Source organism: Callospermophilus lateralis, unplaced genomic scaffold (genome assembly GCF_048772815.1).
Source record: "Callospermophilus lateralis isolate mCalLat2 unplaced genomic scaffold, mCalLat2.hap1 Scaffold_148, whole genome shotgun sequence".
NCBI lineage: Eukaryota > Metazoa > Chordata > Mammalia > Rodentia > Sciuridae > Callospermophilus > Callospermophilus lateralis.
Genome location: NW_027512614.1, coordinates 1827968 through 1847972, shown reverse-complemented (window position 1 = coordinate 1847972; position 20005 = coordinate 1827968). Strand labels below are relative to the sequence as shown.

At 40.6% G+C, this 20005-nt stretch overlaps 1 pseudogene; it reads right to left on the bottom strand.

Moving 5' to 3' along the window:
• Positions 1-389: 389 nt before the first annotated feature.
• On the bottom strand, positions 390-1790 carry LOC143640260 (ubiquitin carboxyl-terminal hydrolase 21 pseudogene; annotated as a pseudogene).
• Between the last annotated feature and the right edge of the window lie 18215 nt (positions 1791-20005).

The window sequence follows — 20005 nt, the reverse complement described above, 5'->3', positions numbered from 1 at the left end:
TGTTCATGGAGGTCTTCATGGCCACTCCAGCCTCACATGGGGAAACGGAGGCACGGCCTCACATTGTTCTTTGGGTTCCCAAATATGTTTTTTTTTCTTAATTTATTCCCAAAAAGTTAAGTTACAGAGTTTATAGGGGCTGTACATGGGCAGAAGTCTGGAAAGCTCTGTACACAGGGCTGAGTGAAAAGGGAGCCTCCAGATGGAAAGGTACTTTTAGTAAAAAGAAAATTAAAAATGGGAACTACATCCACTCCACCTTGCTCCCCAAATAAAAATACAGAAAAAGAGATAGCTCAGGTCAATGGGGACCCTTGAACTTAAGGGTGTTTTAAGGGTTTCACAGATGGCAGGGCTTACAGGGGCTGTCCTAAGCACTGGGAAGGCCCCTACATTAGTTGGTAGAACAGCACATAGCCTTCACTGGATGCCACTTGATTTTCACTTATAGGGGAGACACAAGAGTCATCATAGACATGCCAACCAGTCTGGCTTTGGCACAGGGCTGTGTAGTGGCCAGAGTGGACACTGCCTGAGTGGTTGCAAAGGGCATAAAGCTCATAAACAGGGCTCACAGTTTTGTCACTGGTAAAGTCCCCTAGGCTCATTTGCTGCAGTGGGAAGTCTACATCTACTGAAATTTTTGTGATGGTGCCTTGGGAGGTGGAGAATCAGTTTAGATGGAGAATGAGGATTGAGGGGAATCTTTGTATTGTCAACTTTTTGGTACTTTGTGTTTTCTGGCAACATCGGTCACACAATGGGGCATTCTCCAACTCTATCTCTTCTTCCTTGGTGAAAAGGTTGAAACAATTCCACAGAGAGACCTTCTCCCCAGAAAACTCTTACTTGGGGATGGGCAGGGACAGATCAAAAAAACCCTCAAAGGTCATGGAGCCATACCCACAGGCCTGGCACATGCAACAACTTTTCAACTGGCCCACAAAGAGGTCCACAATCTTGCTATCCTCTCGTTCCAGGTAATGCTTCCACATTAGGTTGGCTCAATCATCATCACTTAACTCAGGTTCTTTGAGCAGAGTCTCTCCTCTGAGAGGTGGAGAAGGAGCTGGATCATTGGCCAAGATTGGTGGAGCCCGGCAACCTTGTCTGTTGAGTTCAAGGTGTAGTCTTTCCATGAGGAGTCTCAGGAACTCTTGGGCATCCTGCTGGTTGTTTCCAGAGAAGAAGGGAATGTTTTTCTGGAAGACAGCTTGGAATTCAGTAGGATCCACAGCTTCACAGGAGTTAGGGTGCCAGAGGGCACCAAACACATCTGCAAAGGCTTCAGTAAGTTCTTGGTCCTGGCCCATTTCAGGCACCTCTTGACGGAAGTCTCTTTGTAGACAGAAGTCTCTAAGAGGCTGAGTGCTGCTCAAGCACTGTAGCATAGCATTCAAGAAGCATGTATTTCCTAGATTTTGGAGGCCAACATGACCAGAACCCAGAAGTAGTGTATGATGAGCAGATGTGGAATGGGCTAAGTTGGTCCAGAATGGGATGGGCAGAAACACAGTTGGGGGTGGTGAGCCAGGCAGGGGAACCCTATGATCTGCCTGAAGGGGATGAGGCCCCAAGGTCTGTCCTGATCCAAGTTCCAGTTGCTTGAGCCATTCATCAGTGGGACCTGGCAGGGGAGGAAATTGACATGGAGTTTGGCCCAGGGGCTGAGTTCCCGTGCTCCTTGCTGCAGGCCCACGGTACAAATTGTAGCTTAGATCTCAAGTGGGATTGGACATTGACAGGGGTTTTAAGGTCCTGCTCATGCAGTGCTGAGAATCCAGGGGCATTGGGGAAACCACAGGCTGGACCTGTCCCACCATGAGGTGGTGTGAAGGCCAAACAGGGCCAGGCTCTAGCTCAGGTTCACCCCCACCTTACTTCACACAAACCCCTGCCAGCCAGACAACAGCTATGGCCAGAGATGTTGCCCAGATAACTCCTTCTGCAAGGACCACTGCCATCTTTTTTGGTCCAAACCACTTCACTGTCTCTCACCAAATATGTTTTTCTTACTTTCAATGGTACCCACATGTCCAGATCCAAAATGAGACACATGGTTTAGCCACAGGTTTTTTTTCTTCCCAGGCTTATAATTTTATGAAACTAACCAAGAGGCTGCATCTGAAGTGGACTGGTCATTGATACAACTCCCCACCCTCCTGGGCAGGCTGGCTAACCAACTCTGGAGGAAGGTGGCTCCACAAGCCCTGCAGCTTGAGCTCCACACAGTGGGACTAAGTGGCTGCTGGCCAGACTCATGGCTCTTTCTTCTGGTGCTCTTGCTCCTGTTCCTCCCCTGGACCCATGTTAGTAGTCCTTGGCCTACGTAACCAGGAACTGCAGACCTGGGGCTTGGATCCCTTCCTCCTGGCTCATGCAGTGGCCATATCTGACTGCAGTGCCCCAGTTCCTATACTGGGGTTCTCCTTCCACAAATCTAGGGGCAGGCATATTCCCTATTTCACAGATAAGAAACACGACTGAGGTTCAGTGATTTACCCAATGTCCAAACCCCAAGTCCAGGATCCATATGGTACCTAATAAAGCAACAGATCCTGGGTATTTTCCAGATATGGGACAGAGAAAGACTGGACTTACCTTGCCAGCCTAGCTTGAGGCTATACTCAACATAGGGTGGTGGGATCTCATTATAGCTTACAAGACCTTTGTGTGATGGAAGCGCTTCATATGAGCAGCTATAAGAGCCAAAATGAGGGCTCTCTGGGTTCCTGGGATTACGGACATTATGGGAATTTCCACCTGTTCTCTGCATGGCCTGCAGTGTGAAGGGTTCTGTGCTCCTGGGCAGGTAGTCATCTTCAGATGCAGCATGATTCAGATGGCCCACATCCACTCCTGCTGGCTGAAGAGAACACAGTGAAGAAACATCCTTTACTGACCAGAAGAAACAAGGAGGAGGTTAAAATCTGTATTCAAGTCAATATAGCCACCACTGTGTTGTGGAGCATGTGGAGACCAGGCAGGAAGACAAGTGGGAATGGGAATAGGGGAATTGTCTAAGTCTCTTTTTCAGCTTTCCTGGATCCAGCATCTGGGGTAAGTCTCCTGTAAAATGCTCCTAGTGGCTGGGTCCACCCAGCCCTGAGGTCCATTGGGCATGGACAGCCCTGGCTGCAGACTGCATGGGCTATATGTGCCTCCAGCCTCACCATGCCCTGCCAGCCTCCCAGAGCTGATCAGGGGAATTATCATGTGGGCAGTCCTGTCCCTGAAAGGTGGGCTCGGGGCCATGGTGCATGCCCAGAAGCTTTCAGCACAGGTCACAAGCTGCAGTGGAGGTGAACAGCTCAGCTGCCTTCTCAGCCCTGGCCATACAAGCAGGCATTTCACAGTACTCAGTCCACCAATTGGCTTGTTGTACACATCTGAGCCTTCCACCTGACTCATCCTCTGCTGCATCATTCCTATTCTAGTTGAGACTCTGTGAATAAGGCTGTTGCAGGGAGTAGCACCACCCAGGCTTTCCTGCTCTGACCATCAGATGAGTCAAGATGCCAGTGCCTCAGTGCTTCCAGACTAGGGACTGTGCACTGACCAGGGCCCTGACTTGAGGTATGAGCCCAGACAGGATCCTTTGAGGGAGCTCCCAGCAGTGGAGATGTACTGACAGCTCTTGGGGTGTGGGCTTACACCTGTCCAAACAGTCTGCAGAGACATTCAAAACCCACTCACCTGGTGAATGCTAGCTCCAAGTCTCCTGGACTCAGCAGAGGATCTTGCTCTCTCCATGCCCCGTAGGAAGTGCTTGCGGGCCTCAGGGAAGGTATCTGTGACAGAGGAAATCAGACCAACGTGGCCCCAGCTGGTTCGGCATGGACCATCCCCATGCCCTTCAGTCACTCTGGGTCTTATTAGTCCTCCAGAGGACACAGGCTGTGATCCTCTAGAACATGATTCACCTCTGACACATCCTGTCATAGCACTGAGAGTTTGGAAGTCCCTCCTAAATACAGGGATTGCCCCAGTTGAAATCTACAGAGACCTCTTGATTTCTGCCTTCTCTCATTCACTTCCCCCTTTTACTGTACAATCCTGCTTAACCAGCTTGACCAGCACAGTGGGCAACATCAGTTTGAGGCCTGTGCAGCCCCCACAAGCCATACTAAAGACATGGGCACAGGTTTATATATGTGTGTTTTATCTTTCCTGCTGGAGGTGAATTCTGGGGTGGGGGCGGGGGCAGGAGCTTTTTTTCATAAACCTCTGCCTTAGTTCCAGGCCAGGGGCATGAGCACAGAGCTCCAAACCAGATGAGTCATCTCTGCCTCTGAGGATGCTGAATATGTGTCCTAATCTCAGGCCTCATATGAAGGGGAGATGAAGCTCTGTCCTGCCCAACTCTCCTAAGCAGCAGGTTTGAAGAAAGAAGGCTGTGCAGGTTCGCAGGTTCTCAGGCGGAGTGCCAATGGGAGGACCCGATACTGTTCCTGCATCAAGAAGATGAGGAGTGCACAGACCTGGAATGCACACAGGGAAAACCAGTGGCAGTGGAAGGAAGGACCTCAAAGAGAAATTCAGACTTAACCATAGAGAGGTAAGTGTCTCAGAAATTACCCTTAATTTCTCATGTTGTTGTATGAGTACTTCTAGGTTTGGCTGCAATCTGGGCTGAGGTAGATTTCCTTTTGAGTCTTTGGTTTAATTTACAAGTGAATGAAATGCTATGATTTGAGACACAACGAAGCCTGTGACACACTGCACTGTGGTTAACCAGGAGGGCCTGTTTCCTTCAGTGAGCAGAAACTTCTCCTAGAAACAGCTGGGGTGGCATGGAAGGCCTGCATCCCAAATGTCAGTGACCACAGGTGGATTAAAGTCTGCCTGGGGCCTGGGTGCTGAAGGCCAGCAAACTGTGAGTACCCTGTCCTTCCTCCCACTCCCTGACCTAGCTGGGGTTGACACTGACCTTGTGGAAGGAAGCTGCTGTCCACTGCAGGGAAGTCTCTGTGTCTGGGTATGGTGGCAGCAAAAGACAATGATCTATCCTTCTTCCTGACCACAGGGTCCTGCGAAGGACAGCTCTGCTGAGGTGTTTCTACCTGGCTTGTGTTGTGGGATTGGCATGGGGTAGCCATGACATTATTGCCTGAAGCAGCTGCTGCCATGGTGCTGTGGCATCTATCCATCATGAATTTCTTAAGGATTTGGAAGGCTGAGAGTGGTGTGATTCTGAGTGCTGTGCGGCAGGATGAATCCTCCCTATGTCTCTCAGGACATGTGAGAATGCCTGTGGTCTGGCTGTTGGAGGTCAGGTACTGGGAGAAACTGCCACTGAGACATCTGAAGTCCAGGCTATGCCTCTGAGGCTTGGACTGGATACAGAGGTCTTGAACATGACCACAGATCCAGCTAACACAGTGCCCACTGCCCTGGGAAAGCTTCTGGCTGGCCATGTCACTCCTCATTTGGAATAAAGTCCTTGAGTTTTGAGAGAAGCTGTCACTCCTGAAAGAGGAAGAAAGGAAGGTCAGAACTGACTCCAAAAAGGAATCAGGGGTTGTCAAAGCCCCATTCACCCCGTTGGACTGGAGGAAGCTGGCTGAGGCCTGGCAGCTTTGAAGTCTACCTGGGACATGTATTGCTCATCTGTGACTTTCTCTCAACCTAGGATACAACTGCAAACCCATGATTCAAAACATGTGGGATGTTTCTCCTGAATTGCACTCCAGTGCATCCACTAGCTGGACACTCAGCCAGTGTTTCCCTCACCATCCCATGAACCTTTGTTAAGCTGGGTCAGCCTACTCTGCATCCCAGCAGGTGTCTCTATGCCCCTCACACTGCCTGTTTGCTGAGAGAGGGTCAGTCTTCACTGCACCCCCAAAGGATGTCCACATTCATCTTATACTGCCTACTTGCTCACTGTGGTTGTATTCCCTGCAAACCAGCAGGTCTAGACACACCACTCACACTGCCAGATTGCTCACTGTGGCTGTCTTCCCTGAATCCCAGCAGGTTTAGACACCCCCTTCACACTGCTTGCTTGGTAGCTGTGACTCAGTGTTCCCTGCACTCCAGCAAGTCTAGACACAAACCTCACAATGACTTCTTGGTCACTGTGTTTGTCTTCTCTGCACCCCATGAGTTCTAGACCCATCCCTCACACTGCCTGCTTGCTCATAAACAGTCTTCTCTGCACCCCAGCAGGTCTATAAAGACCCCTCCCACTGCCTGCTTCATCACTGTGGCTGTCTTCCCTGCACCCCAGCAGGTTTAGACACAATCCTCACACTGCCTACTAGGTCAATGAGGATCAGTCTTCTGTGCACCTCAGCAGGTTTAGACACACCCCACACACTGCCTGCTTGTTCAATGTGGCTGCCTTCCATGCACCCCAACAGGTCTTGACACCCCAGTCCCACTGCTTGCTTGATCATGGCAGCTCAGTGTTCCCAGCACCACAGCAGGTTTAGACACACCCATCAAACTGCCTGCTTGCTCACTGTGTCTGTCTTCCCTGCAACCAAGCAGGCCTAGACACACCCCTCACACTGCCTGCTTTCTCACTGTGGCTCAGTGTCCCATGCACCCCAGCAGATCTAGACACACTCTACACACTGCATACTTGCTCACTGTCACTGTCTTCCCTGAACCCCAGTAGGTCTAGACACATCCCTAACATTGCCTGTTTGCTCACTAAGGGTCAGTCTTCCTTGCAGCACCCCAGCAGGTCTATACACACCCCTCATACTGCCTGCTTGCTCACTGTGGCTGTTTTCCCTGCACCACAGCAGGTCTAGACACATTCCTCACACTGCCTGCCTGCTCACTGTGGCTGTCTTCCCAGCACCACAGCAAATCTAGACACATCCCACACACTGCCTGCTTGGTCACTGTGGGTCAGTCTTCCCTGCATCTCAGCAGGTTTAGACACAACCCTCACACTGCCTGCTTGCTCACTGTAGCTGTCTTCCCATCACCACAGTATGTTTAGACACATCCCTCACACTGCCTTCTTGGTCACTGTGGCTCAGTCCTCCCTGCACCTCAGCAGGTTTAGACTCACCCCTCACATTGCCTGCTTTCTCACTGTGGCTCAGTGTTCTCTGCACCCCAGCAGGTCTAGACATATCCCACACATTTCCTGCTTTGTCATTGTGGCTGTCTTCCCTGCACCCCAGAAGGTCTAGACACACCTCCACACTGTCTGCTTGTGCACTGTGGCTGTCTTTCCTGCACCTCAGAATGTCTAGACACACCCCTCACACTGCCTGCTTGTTCACTGTGCCTGTCTTCTCTGCACCCCAACAAGTTTAGCAACCGCTCACACTGCCAGTTTGCTCACTAAGTGTCATTCTTCTTGAACCCCAGCAGGTCTAGACACGCCTGATTGCTCACTGTGGCTTTCTTCCCTGCACCTATCAGGTCTAGACACACCCCTGATACTGCCTGCTTGCTCACTGTGGCTGTCTTCCCAGCACCCCAGCAGGTCTAGACACACCGCTCACATTGTCTGCCTGCACACTGTGCTTGTCTTCCCTGTACTCCAGCAGGTCTAGAAACACCCGTCACACTGCCTGCTTGCACACAGTGGCTCAGTATTCCCTGCACCCCACCAGGAGTAGACACCCCTCACACTGCCTGCTTGGTAAATGTGGCTGTCTTCCCTGAACCCCAGCAGGTCTAGACACATCCCTAAAATTGCCTGCTTGCTCACTGTGGCTGTCTTCCCTGCACCCCATCAGGTCTAGACACACCCCTCACACTGTCTGCTTGCACACTGTGCTTGTCTTCCCTGTACCCTAGCAGGTCTAGAAACACCCCTCACATTGCCTGCTTGCTCACTGTGGCTCAGTATTCCCTGCACCTCACCAGGAGTAGACACCCCTCATACTACCTGCTTGGTAAATGTGGCTGTCTTCCCAGAACCCCAGCAGATCTACACACATCCCTCAAATTGCCTGCTTGCTAACTGTTGCTCAGTGTTCCCTGTACCCCAGCAGGTCTAGACACATCCCACACACCCTGCTTGCTCACTGTGGCTGTCTTCCCTGCACCCCATCAGGTCTGGACACCCCCCTCATATTGCCTGCTTGCTCACTGTGGCTCAATGTTCCCTGCACCCCAGCAGGACTAGATACACCCCTCACACTGCCTGCTTGCTCATTGTGGCTGTCTTCCCTGAACCCCAGCATGTCTAGACACACCTTCACACTGCCTGCTTGCTCACTGTGCATCAGCCTTCCCTGCACCCCAGCAGTTCTAGACACACCCCTCACACTTCCTGACACCCTTGCACCCCAGAAGGGTGTCCACACAACCTTCAAACTGCCTTCTTGCTACTGAGTGTCAGTCTTCCCTGCACCTCATCAGGTTTAGACACAACTCTCGCACTATCTGATTGCTGACTGTGGCTGTCTTTCCTGCACCCCAACAGGTCTAGACACACCCCTCACACTGACTGCTTTCTCACAAGCAGGCAGTGTGTGGGATGTGTCTAGACCCAGTAGGTCTAGACACACTGTCTTCTTGCTCACTGTGCATCATCCTTCTCTGAACCCCAGCAGGTTTAGAAACACCCCTCTCACTGTCATCTTTGCACTCCAGAAGGGTGTCCACACAACCCTCACACTGCAAGATTGCTCACTGTGGATCACTCTTTCCTGCACCATAGCAGGTTTCCCCTAGCCACTCACACTACCTGGTTGCTCTGTTAGACCACATGGAGGAGACACATTGGAAGGCAAATATTGAGAGGTTGAAAGCAACCTGATATGGTGTCAGAGAGCATCCAGCAAGCACTGCCACCTCTAAGTGTTCACAGGATCCAGCTCACAGGCTAGAATTCAGTACAATAGAAGATGTCTGAACCAAGCCACAGATCTGTTTTCTATCATGAGTTACTGTCTATGAAGAGGCATCCAGAGGGATAAATACGTTTGGTAAGAGATTGATTACCTCTCTCCCAGAAGCAGGAGTCAGAGGCCTCAGATCAATATCCTCCAGTGTGCTACACAAATTGTCTTATTATCAACATGGGTTGTCACAGGACCCAGTCACTGTTGAATATATTTATGTGATAAAATGTGATAGGAAAATTTAGGATTTTCCTACTTATAAATAACTACAACTTATTAAAGTTCCTGTTTATTATTTCTCAACTACACAATATTTGAGAAGATGTTCCACTTATGTTCTCATTGTCTTCATCTTTATACACTCATTTAAAAATATTTCTCTGGTGATAACTCTTAGAACATTCTTAATTTGCCCATTCTTTCACTTTTTGTGGAATTTTGGATTTAGACACCTACTTTTTAAGGTTGATGTGATTTGGTTGTTACAGATGGACAAACATATAAATATGTAATAATAACTATATACAAAAACTGTAACAAATACAATATTTTGAGAAAGTAGGTAAATACTAAGTTTATTTTACTCCTTTTTGAACACTAACAGCTGCATGAGATATGAAATGTGAAATGTAAAATCCTTCTTAAACAGTTAAAATATGTTCTCCAATAACTTTTTGCTCACTTGCCCCATGGAGACACTGTGCTTCTGTAACTTATAATGATAAAATTCTGAAATTGGAATTTGGCTATCATGTTACTCTTTATCTCTCCTTGTTCCGAATGAATATATTCACCTTCTTCAACTCTGCCTTGTATAACGTGATTTCTCACTATGAGCTTTATTGGCCAGCCCTTTGTGGTCCTATGGAAACTGATAAAAGTCATTTCTTGCGTCTAGAAACTCAATCGTGGGTGGCAGACAAATCAGTACTACGTTGTAATAGGATTACACTTTTATGTTAATATAGAGCTGTTATGAACTATTTTACATAATTTGCTATTTGGGGGGACATAATCTTTAAGAATAAAATCACTTATGAGCAGTGCTGAGAGTAGATGCCCTAAGCAGGAATGGTACAAGTTATTTTTCCTCTTAGCCCCAGATTTTCTTCCATCTTTTTTTTTTTTGTACTAATGAGACAATTCTTTGAGAACATGATAAAACAAATCACATGAAAGTATAAGATACAAATATGTACATTAATGAGGGCCTGAGAAGACCACTGTAGATAAATCTCGGGAAATATCTTGCAGGCAAAATATTTGTTTGCAATATTTTGCAACAAAAAGTTAACTAAACTGGGCATGGTGGTACAATGCCTGTAATCCCAGCATCTCGGAAGGCTAAGGCAGGAGGATCTTGAGTTCAAAGTCAGTATCAGCAAAAGCGAGGTGTTAAGCAACTCCGTGAGACCATGTTTCTAAATAAAACACAAAATAGAACTGGGGATGTGGCTTAATGGTTAAGTGCCCCAGAGTTCAATTCCTGGTACCCCTCCCCAAAAATGTTAACACATATAGTGATGTGGACCACATAGAGTGCCAAGTGTAAGAAAGGGTGGAGAAATACTTGCCAGACTTTCATTTCTTTCCTATAGTTTTGTTTAATACACAACTGAATTATTAAAAGTTTAATTTCTTCATAAGAAACTTAGAGGCTTCTTGGTTTTAAGAAATAAAGGTAATTATTAATCAATTCCAAAAACCTCACATAATAACTTATAGATAATATATGTCATTAACATTACTGGGGAACAAAAGGCCTAGCTTGTGATTTTAATAATCTATTTAAAATGTTTTCCTCTAAATATAGAAGTAACATACGTTCATTCAAAGTTCAGTTATTTCATAATCCTGATATCTAGTAAATATTTGTTTTAATATATTTTAAGTTTTTATTGTGCATTCTGCATAGAGAAAATAAATTTTTATCATTTTTTATTATTCATAATATATTATAATGTGATTTTTAACAAATTTGAAAATATATAATGATAACCATTAAGTTTCTTAAAATATTGTTGTTGATCTATTTTTGTTAAAATAAAAGGTGTTTCATGAAATAAATTACTAGACTATTTTTAAAACCAATCTTTTAATGGTTGACTGGTTTATTACATGGTTTAACCATTATAAGGGCATAGTGTACATTCTTACACATACAAATGAATGCATATTAGAGAATCAATTTACTTTTAAGCAGGAACTAAGAATTTAAAATAGAAAAGTATATCTTATTATATGAGAGAAAAATTTATGAGAGAAAAATTATTGTATCTTAGATACTACTTTACATACTTAAGAAAATATAAAATCGACATGCCTCGTGTACATGATATTTTTGTATTTTTATCTCAGAAACAGATTTTCAATAAAAGATAGAGAAAAATGTCTCAAACATTTAAAAAAAATAAAATTGGCTCATTAAAACTATTTACTGACTTAATTTCTGAACTACACAATGTGTAAGGGCTATTTTTCCTTTAATTATTATCACAATTTAGCAAAACAACATGGGAAGAAGGGAGACTTGGTTTCTGGCTCACTGTAGGGGTACACTGCAACTCAGGTTAGGAGGCCCCCTGGTCTGTGAACAAGTTCCCTGCCTGTCACCACCTCACAGCTTTTGCAAAGCTCTACTTGCTTGTAGCTATAAAGTGAGAAGCTGCCATTGCCTTTTTAGCCTTTGTCTTCTATTAAAAAAAATAGCCAAGTAAACATTTTGAAGCCAGACTCCGGAAGTTGCTTATACAGAAAGAGTGTGAAACAAAATATTTCACCGAAGGAAGCCTCTTTCCAGTCTATGTACTCACATGTGTGAGACCTTGATAACACAGAATTTCTATGGCTTCAGTATCTTCAATGCTAAGAAATCTGAAAGGCATATTCTGTTCTAGTTGTCTTGAAAAGACTGGTTAATTTTTTTCTCCTGCTTTGTTCTCTGTTGCCTTTGGAAATTCTTAGTACAGATGATAAAGAATGGCTGCCTTTGCCTAAATCTCTTCCAGTGTTAGCACCAGAGGCCATACTCAGCTCTTTCTTTAGTCTGTAAATTACCACATACTGGCATTGCCTGATTTGCCTACATAATCTGTTAAAACGTCAGTTATAGTGTCAGAAACTTTCTCTTACAGCTATATGACCAAGAAAATAAAAATCTTAAAGCTTCATTATTTGTATCATGAAATAGGGGCAGGAAGTTTAAATAACTGACAATTAAATGAATCAAATCCAAAAAAAGATCTTGATTTTCCCCCTTGTAAAATATAGTAAACACACATACACATGTGTGTATATGTGTGGGGGATATGTGCTGCAAGCATGTAATTAATTTGTTTTCAGGACTTAAATATCTACTTTACTTTACTAGCATTCATTTCCCCCACTCATCTCCTATTCCCCACTACCAAGCACAGCATCACAAACTTTTGATGAATTGCTGCTTAAAGACTGAATAATTCACAAGAATTTGTGAATTAAGTTTTGAATCTCTCTCTCTCTCCTTTTTTTTACCCAAGAAGCATTAAGTCAGTTGTTTGTTATAATAGTTAATAGAAATCAAGAAGAAATAGAACTGCAGCCTTACTTTCAGCTAGTTTTTTGGCTAAGAAATGATTTCACTTAGTGTATTTCTCATGTGATTTTAATATTTTTCCTTCTACAATACCTCAAACTCAATGGAGGAGAATAAAAATTATTATGTGTGTCATATTTAATTGCATTTGCATATTACTAAACATGGATACACCCCACACTCCTTAAAACATACTTTTTGAAACAGAGTGGTTTTCCATCTGTAGGTTTCTTAGCAAAAATATACATGAAATACAAGAATGTTTGTAATTCTGCATGTATTTGAAAGCAGAGTTCTTCAATAAAGCTGATTTTATAAGACTGCACTAAAACACCAGAACAGTGTCAAGTATATCTTATAATAGTAAATGTAAATGGTTTTACCTGTAGTAAAAACAAAAAGTGAAAAATGAAAATCTAAAGAAATATCAAAGTAAGAAAACAAGTTTATAGACAAAATTGTTACTTTTTTCCATTTGAACACTGTTTTCAATGTTATCCAAATTATCCAAACACCATTATAATTTGACAGAATATATAAGTATTGTCAGAATTCCAATAAATGATGATGTTAAGTACCCCAATTATGATGGGTCAGTATTTATAGATTTCCTTCTCAAAAGAAACAACAATCAGTCATATCCTGTTTTTTTTTGTATCAAAATTGCAATTTATATTTCTCTATTAAACAACAGATTTTCATCACTTTTGCAGCAGCATAACATTTGAGATAAAGAAGGATTGAGAAGTTTAGAGTTCAGGAAACTATGTCCTTAGATATTTGATAATACATTCCAATCATTTTCTTCATACAGAACAAAGTAAATTTACTAATGTGAAACATTTAGACCTAGACTGATTTTGGGAAAATTCAGCAAAGGAATATTAACTTTGATTTCTTCTTAAGCTCACAATGTTTGAGTAACACATTACTTAAAATTCAATTGCTAGCCCAGTATGGTGGCTCATGCCTGTATTTCCAGCCTCTCAGGATGCTGAAGCAAGAGGATCATGAGTTCAAAGCCAGCCTCAACAAAAGCAAGGCACTAAACAACTCAGTGAGACCCTGTTTCTAAATAATATACAAAAAATAGGACTGGGGATATGGCTCAGTAGTGGAGTGCCCTTTAATCCAATCCTGGATACCCCCTCCACAAAAAAATGAATTGCTTTTTAATCTTCATTTTATATGTGAGGAAAACAGCCATAGAATGATTACATATTGCACAGCCTATACTGTACCACCAGGTATAAGAAATTGAGCCCCTTTGAGCTTCAGCTCAAATTCTTTTCTCTGCCCAAATTTAAAGAAAATCTTTATTTCTTCATTCTTCTTATAGCAGAAAACACAGGGGCCCTTGAGTGACTTGGAAAATGATGCAAGCACAATCACAATTAGCAAATTCTATCTCATTTTCTATGGTTTCTTTTTCATAGGGAATACTACTTTACAAAACTCATCAGCAGACTAAAGAAGGATCAAAAGTCAATCTCTGGATTAAGTCATCTCTGTGTGGATGTGGCCAAAGCAGCTGAATTTATCTCTGTGAGTCAGTACAAGCAAATCAATATTCCATGGTTACAGTTTCTATTTTTACTTAATTCTCCTTACTAAATGTACCTTATTAATTATTTGGATACAAGGGGATGGATGTGTGGCTGGGTCCAATCAGAACTTTTAAGAAAGGGAGGAAGGAAGAAAGGTAGGAAGGAAGGAATGGAAAACATAGAGGGGTTGTGGAAACTAGGAAAGATTTCTATTCCTTTTTAAATAGATGGCTACTAATATGAGTTCTATTGAAATTTTTCTAAATCTGAACTGACAAATTTAAAAGTCCATGAAAGTTATGTCAAATTGATATAACACATACAGAGTACAAATTCTTTGACTTTAGAAAATTAAAATCATAGTTAATTTCTCATAATTTATTTCAATAAATAAGAATGATCCCAAAGATTAATTCAGTTAAGGAATAAAAAGTGAATACCACTTTTTTAAAATATTTTTTTAAACATGGACACAATGTCTTTACTTGATTTATTTTATTTATTTTTATGTGGTGTTGAGGATCAAACCTAGTGCCTCATGTGTGTGAGGCAAGTGCTGTACTGCTGAGCTATAACCCCAACCCCGTGTGCATACCACTTTTAAATGACAACATTGATAATGTTAGCAATGCCACAGATGTGTTTAATAATAGAAAATCAATGGTTAATAAACAGCTGGGTATAGTAAAGATATTGGCAAGGCTCAGAGTGATTTGGCTGTCAATCACAGTACTGAGCTGTCTCGGTGTGTATGATTCTTCCTGGAAAGAAACAAAGTGCCCCTTGAGGAATCCTTAAGCTTTGGAGTGGATAGTGATTTCTAGGATAGCAATGGGAATAAGTAGAAGCTTTTACTTTTGTCACTTTACTCAATTTTCTCAATCACATGGAGTTACTTATTTAGAACAAAGATTAATTTGGATTATAAAAAATCAACTTTGCTTTTCCAGTCTGATTTTATTCACTCAAGCATCAAAAGACATAATTTCTTCCTGTTACCAAACATCATAACATATGTTAAAAAATGTTTATTTTTGCTCAAATGCATGCAATTAAATATTAATGTATATACAATGTTTGTGTCAGAATAAATTGATCTATAATGGTAAAACTTTTGGAAAATAATGGAAAGTGGTTGGCAAGGATTTGATCTATGATGCCTTTGATCCTTGAACCTAATGTCGCCTGATTTGTATTTAGAGAAAGCAAAATCATGTTATCCATCTTTGACTGCACCCGCACAAAATCTGCTTTATTTATTAACTTAATAAGTTTTCTAAAATGATAATTAAGATATTTCGGGTACCCTTGATCTACAAATGTGGTATAATAGAGTAACAAAAAAAAACCCCTGCGATACTGCACAGGTCTTGTTCTTGATAAAAGGGTTATGTAGATCAATTTTTCCCATCCCTGTTCCTTCTTCTCTGCTGTGCCACCTACAGTAACAGCATTCCCTGCATGTTGTCCTTGTCCTTATCTTTTAGACATCAACATCTGTTAGCAGATACCCCATTTGCACTGCACTACAAATGACTTAGAACAGGTTTGATCATTGCCTTTCAAGTTAATTGTGAAATTTCAAGCATTGATGGATCATTTTAATGGGTAATTGCAAGAACTATTTAGTCTAAGCTATAGTTGAGGTTTGAAGATAGGATTCGGGAATTACATTAATAGGAACTCAGCAAAAAGTGTCCACAATAAATGGAAAATTGAAGGGAATGAGAAGAAAGAACATAAGCAGGTCCAGAATTGCATAATAAATTTAAAAATGATTATATAAGAGAAGAATGGAGCAAATCCAGCCACATCCCCTTATGAAGATACACATACCTAGAGACATATTATTTGTGTATCTTCTCTTTTGATAAATAGTGCTGGATACATTTAGTAATACAAACTGAACCTAACAGTCTTGAATTCTCAGTAAAATAATGTGAAGTTAGCATTTTTGAGCTATTCAACTTCTTAAAAATAGGAATTCCAAATATTCTTGTCATCTTGACATTTTCTGTAAAACTTAGAGTTGAGTGTCACCATGGCCCTAAGATTATCTTAAAGTGATGCTGTATGTTTTCTTATCTACTGGTGTAAAAACATAGAAGCAAGTGTGATATTTAGAATTATTTATATGACCTTTCTTTACCATTGGTTTTGAATCCCCCAGGGAGTTTAAAGTAAAGAATTCCTAAGAGGAGTGTACCAACTGAATTTCATCCTTAAACACATAGTTATCCACGAGTAAAAATTTTCTCTCTGTTGTTTATTATAGTTAGAGAATGAATTTTTTTTCAATTCTTTATACCATAGACTAAGAATTCAAGATTTTTTTCTCTAATCAATTATTCACTTAAAAAAAAACTGCAGCTGATAAGAAACTGGAGCCTGATTCCACCACCCTAGAGAGATTCAGGTCCTGCCAAAGTGGTTAGGTATGACCAGTCCTCATGTTGGTAGACATGTTTCCTGTAAATAATTGTGCATGAGGGTACAGATAAAAAGATCACCCATATCCAGGAGCCAATAGAGCATGGCAGCACCACTCAGAGATCACCTCAATAAAATCTGTTTGTTTGTTATAAACTGAGTGGCAGGATAACTATGAACCAGTCTGAACACCTTCACTTGTCAATCTTGAATTGGAGAATAAATAAAAGGTACATTGGCTCCCTTGACTTGACATAGTGTGGGGTTTTCATGTTGAACTTTGAATGTAAATGATGCCCAATATTTGCCCTGGCAGGAGGAAACACTGCTCAAACGATTTAATTTTGAAAAAAGAAAAGTAATTTATAGAGTGTGGATATATATATATATATATATATATATATATATATATATATATATATGCATATATGTAACATTGAAGAATTTTAAAACTTAATAATTGTTGTAGACAGTCAATGTGTTTTAATATCAATGTCTTTCCAGACTACTCTCTTTACAGTACACAATTTAGAGATAGCAAAAAATATTTTTTCTTTCTTAAAAATCTAAAAGATGTCACATTTTTTGAGTATATGAGCTATTTCACAAACCTGGATATACACATGATGCAATACAGGTTTTGACAATTCTGAAAATCCCTCCTTTCTCTTTCGGTGATCTATGAAATATCAGGTATCATAAGAACTTCTAATAACTGCACTCAGTGAATAAAATGAGTATAGTGTCCAATGGCTAATTGAAAGCAATCCACAACCCAACTCATGTATAAACAAATATTGTCTAACTGGTGTGTGTGTGTGTGTGTGTGTGTGTGTGTGTGTGTGTGTGTGTTTGTGTGTGTGTGGTGCTGAGTGATGAACCTAGTGTTTTGGACATACTAAGTGCACATTTTACCACTTAGCTTCTACCCCAACCCCTAGCTTGTGATTTGAAATTTAAAAATGCCAAATATCTGATATTAACATTTAAATGAAAATGTATGAAACATATGCAAATATTGAATTTTAGACAAATAGCTATCTTGCTCATAGCCTGCATGATCCAATACTACAGAAAATTATGCTATAGATTTATGAGGTATTAAACTTGACCTAGCATACAGCTTTTGAGGTTTATTTGGTTTTTCAAATTGCAGTCAGTATAATTTTTCTAAAGCAAACTTATAGAATTTCAATTTACTGTATTCCTAGTTAAAAATGTAAACAAAAAAGTAAAGCTGTTTAATTCTCTGCTCTTTATCCACAGAATATTTGGAAAATATAAGGTGACCAAAAATCATAATAACTACTGATGACTAAATTTGAAAAAAATATTGTTTGAATGGATAATCATATATTTTTGCAGTAGGACTTGCCAGAAGAATATGATCAATTGAAAAGCTTCTTAATATGGAAATAGAAAAATAATTATAAGTAGAACCATAGACAAGCATTATAATCTTTGATGACCCTGTGACTAATATTCATTCTGTTTTTTTTTCTCATTTTTTATCAATCTGATAAACTTTTATAATCAATTTAAGAATTAAAATTTATTGATCAAAAACATAAGTTTAATATGGCAGTGCACATCTAGAAAGCATTGACATTATAGGCATTTGTAACATTGATCTTAGTTGTATTTTGCTTATCAAAAAAAAATCTCTCAGGAGGTGACATCTTGATATTTTATGGGAAAAAGTGATGTAACTGAGGGAAAATGAAGCACAGAATACATGTTGAATGAAAATTTATCGACATGGTCGATCCTAAGTTTTTAGAGAACATCATTATCCAGTTCCATAGGACACCAAGTTTCTGTGTTACCCCAAAATAAAACAAAGAGTGGGTCACAAAGTCATATATATGGGTAGCTTAGATTGAATTTACCTCAGCTCTGAGGGAACCCTAGACACATGAATTTATTACATCCTTATTATGTACATAGATGTTTACAATAAATCTTTTTATAGTAAAATTTCACAAGTATTTCCCTCATATATAACATATATGACAAAAACTCAGGGTAACAAAAAATAGTTTACAGGGCCATTTTGAAAATGAAAATGGGAAAAACATTTAAATGAAATCTCAAATTTATCTTTTGCAGAATGCTTCAGGCTTGTTCATCATTTGGACTCTATCCAACTACTTCCAGGAGACTAAAATTATAAATGCTCACAGTTGATAATTACATGATAGAAAACATCATCATTAAAAATATAAAGAAAAAATTGAGTAGGTAATATGTCACTTAATATTATAATGGTTCTGATATTTTTATTAAAGTCATCATAAAATTGACATGTTCTTTCTTAATGACAGGCATGACCTTATGTAGTAAAAAGACTATTTTGAATATTCAACAACTTCTTAAATCATCAGAATAAATCAAAAGGTTGGCTTACCTTGGGAATAAATTATAGGAGGAATTCATACTTGGGGCCATTAAATGTCATTTAAAATTTCTTAAAGAAATACTTTCAGGTGAGATAATTTAAATTTTGTTAAAGAAACTTGAAATACATGCACAATTAATTCAAGGTGAATGTAGAGAAGAAATCATGAAGAACTGTGGGGAAAATGATACCCATGAAATGCAAGTTTCTTTGTCAAATCACAAAAAAGATTCCATTCGAGAAATAAAAAGATGTTTATGGACTGGTGTTGTGGCTCAGATGTAGAGCACTTGCCTAGTATGTGTGTGGCACTCTGTTCCATCCTCAACATCACATAAAAATAAATTAATTAATTAAGCTGTCCATCTACAATGAAAAATATTTTTTAAAAAAGACATTTGTAATGGAAAAGGTAGTCATAGCTTACATTCCCTTTCCAGATTATCTATCACAATTTGTCTTATCTTTCAGGAAAACCTAACTTCTGTTTCCTAGTGTGGTCTTCATGGTGTGGTCTTTCTATGTGTATGATTTATTTCACACTTTTCTTCCCAACTGGGGCTCTGTAGTTCTTCCATCTTTCACATTGACTGTGTGTCTACCTGTCCTTATGATCTAAATGTAAGTAACATAACCCCAAGTATTCATCCATAATCTTTCTGCCTAGAATTAACTTTCTTCTCTCCTGTGCATCTACAAAGTTTCCAACTCACATTAAAGTACTACTGCATGTCCCCAGATGCTCATTTGCACAATTGGGTTCTTTCTGGTTCACAGACTCCCTGATTTGCATTGTATCCCTCATAGCACCCCAAGAACATAACACAGCTCCACATTAAAAATTAGCTGTCCAATTCAACACAAGGCCAGCAGGTCCAGTCCATAGTTATAGAGCTTGCTGTTGACTAGGTTAGAGTCTCAAGGTTTCAGGTTTACTGTGTTTAAAAAATTAAATATGTAGACAGTTAAAAAGCAACAAACATACAGTTAAAGTCCATTTAAAATTTTAAAGATCTTAAATACTTGAAGACCTCTAATGCAAATCAGAAATTTAAAAGGCATGTGTGGCATGGCATTCCTCTAATTTAGGAAAACGAGCTTTGTAAGTAAACTTAATAGGATTCATTTAGAGCAAATGAGAATCTATCTAACAGTTTACTTATCAATAACCTTGATATCGATAACATGGTGATTATAACTGTATAAACTACAAGTCAAAAGCCATTTTATATGC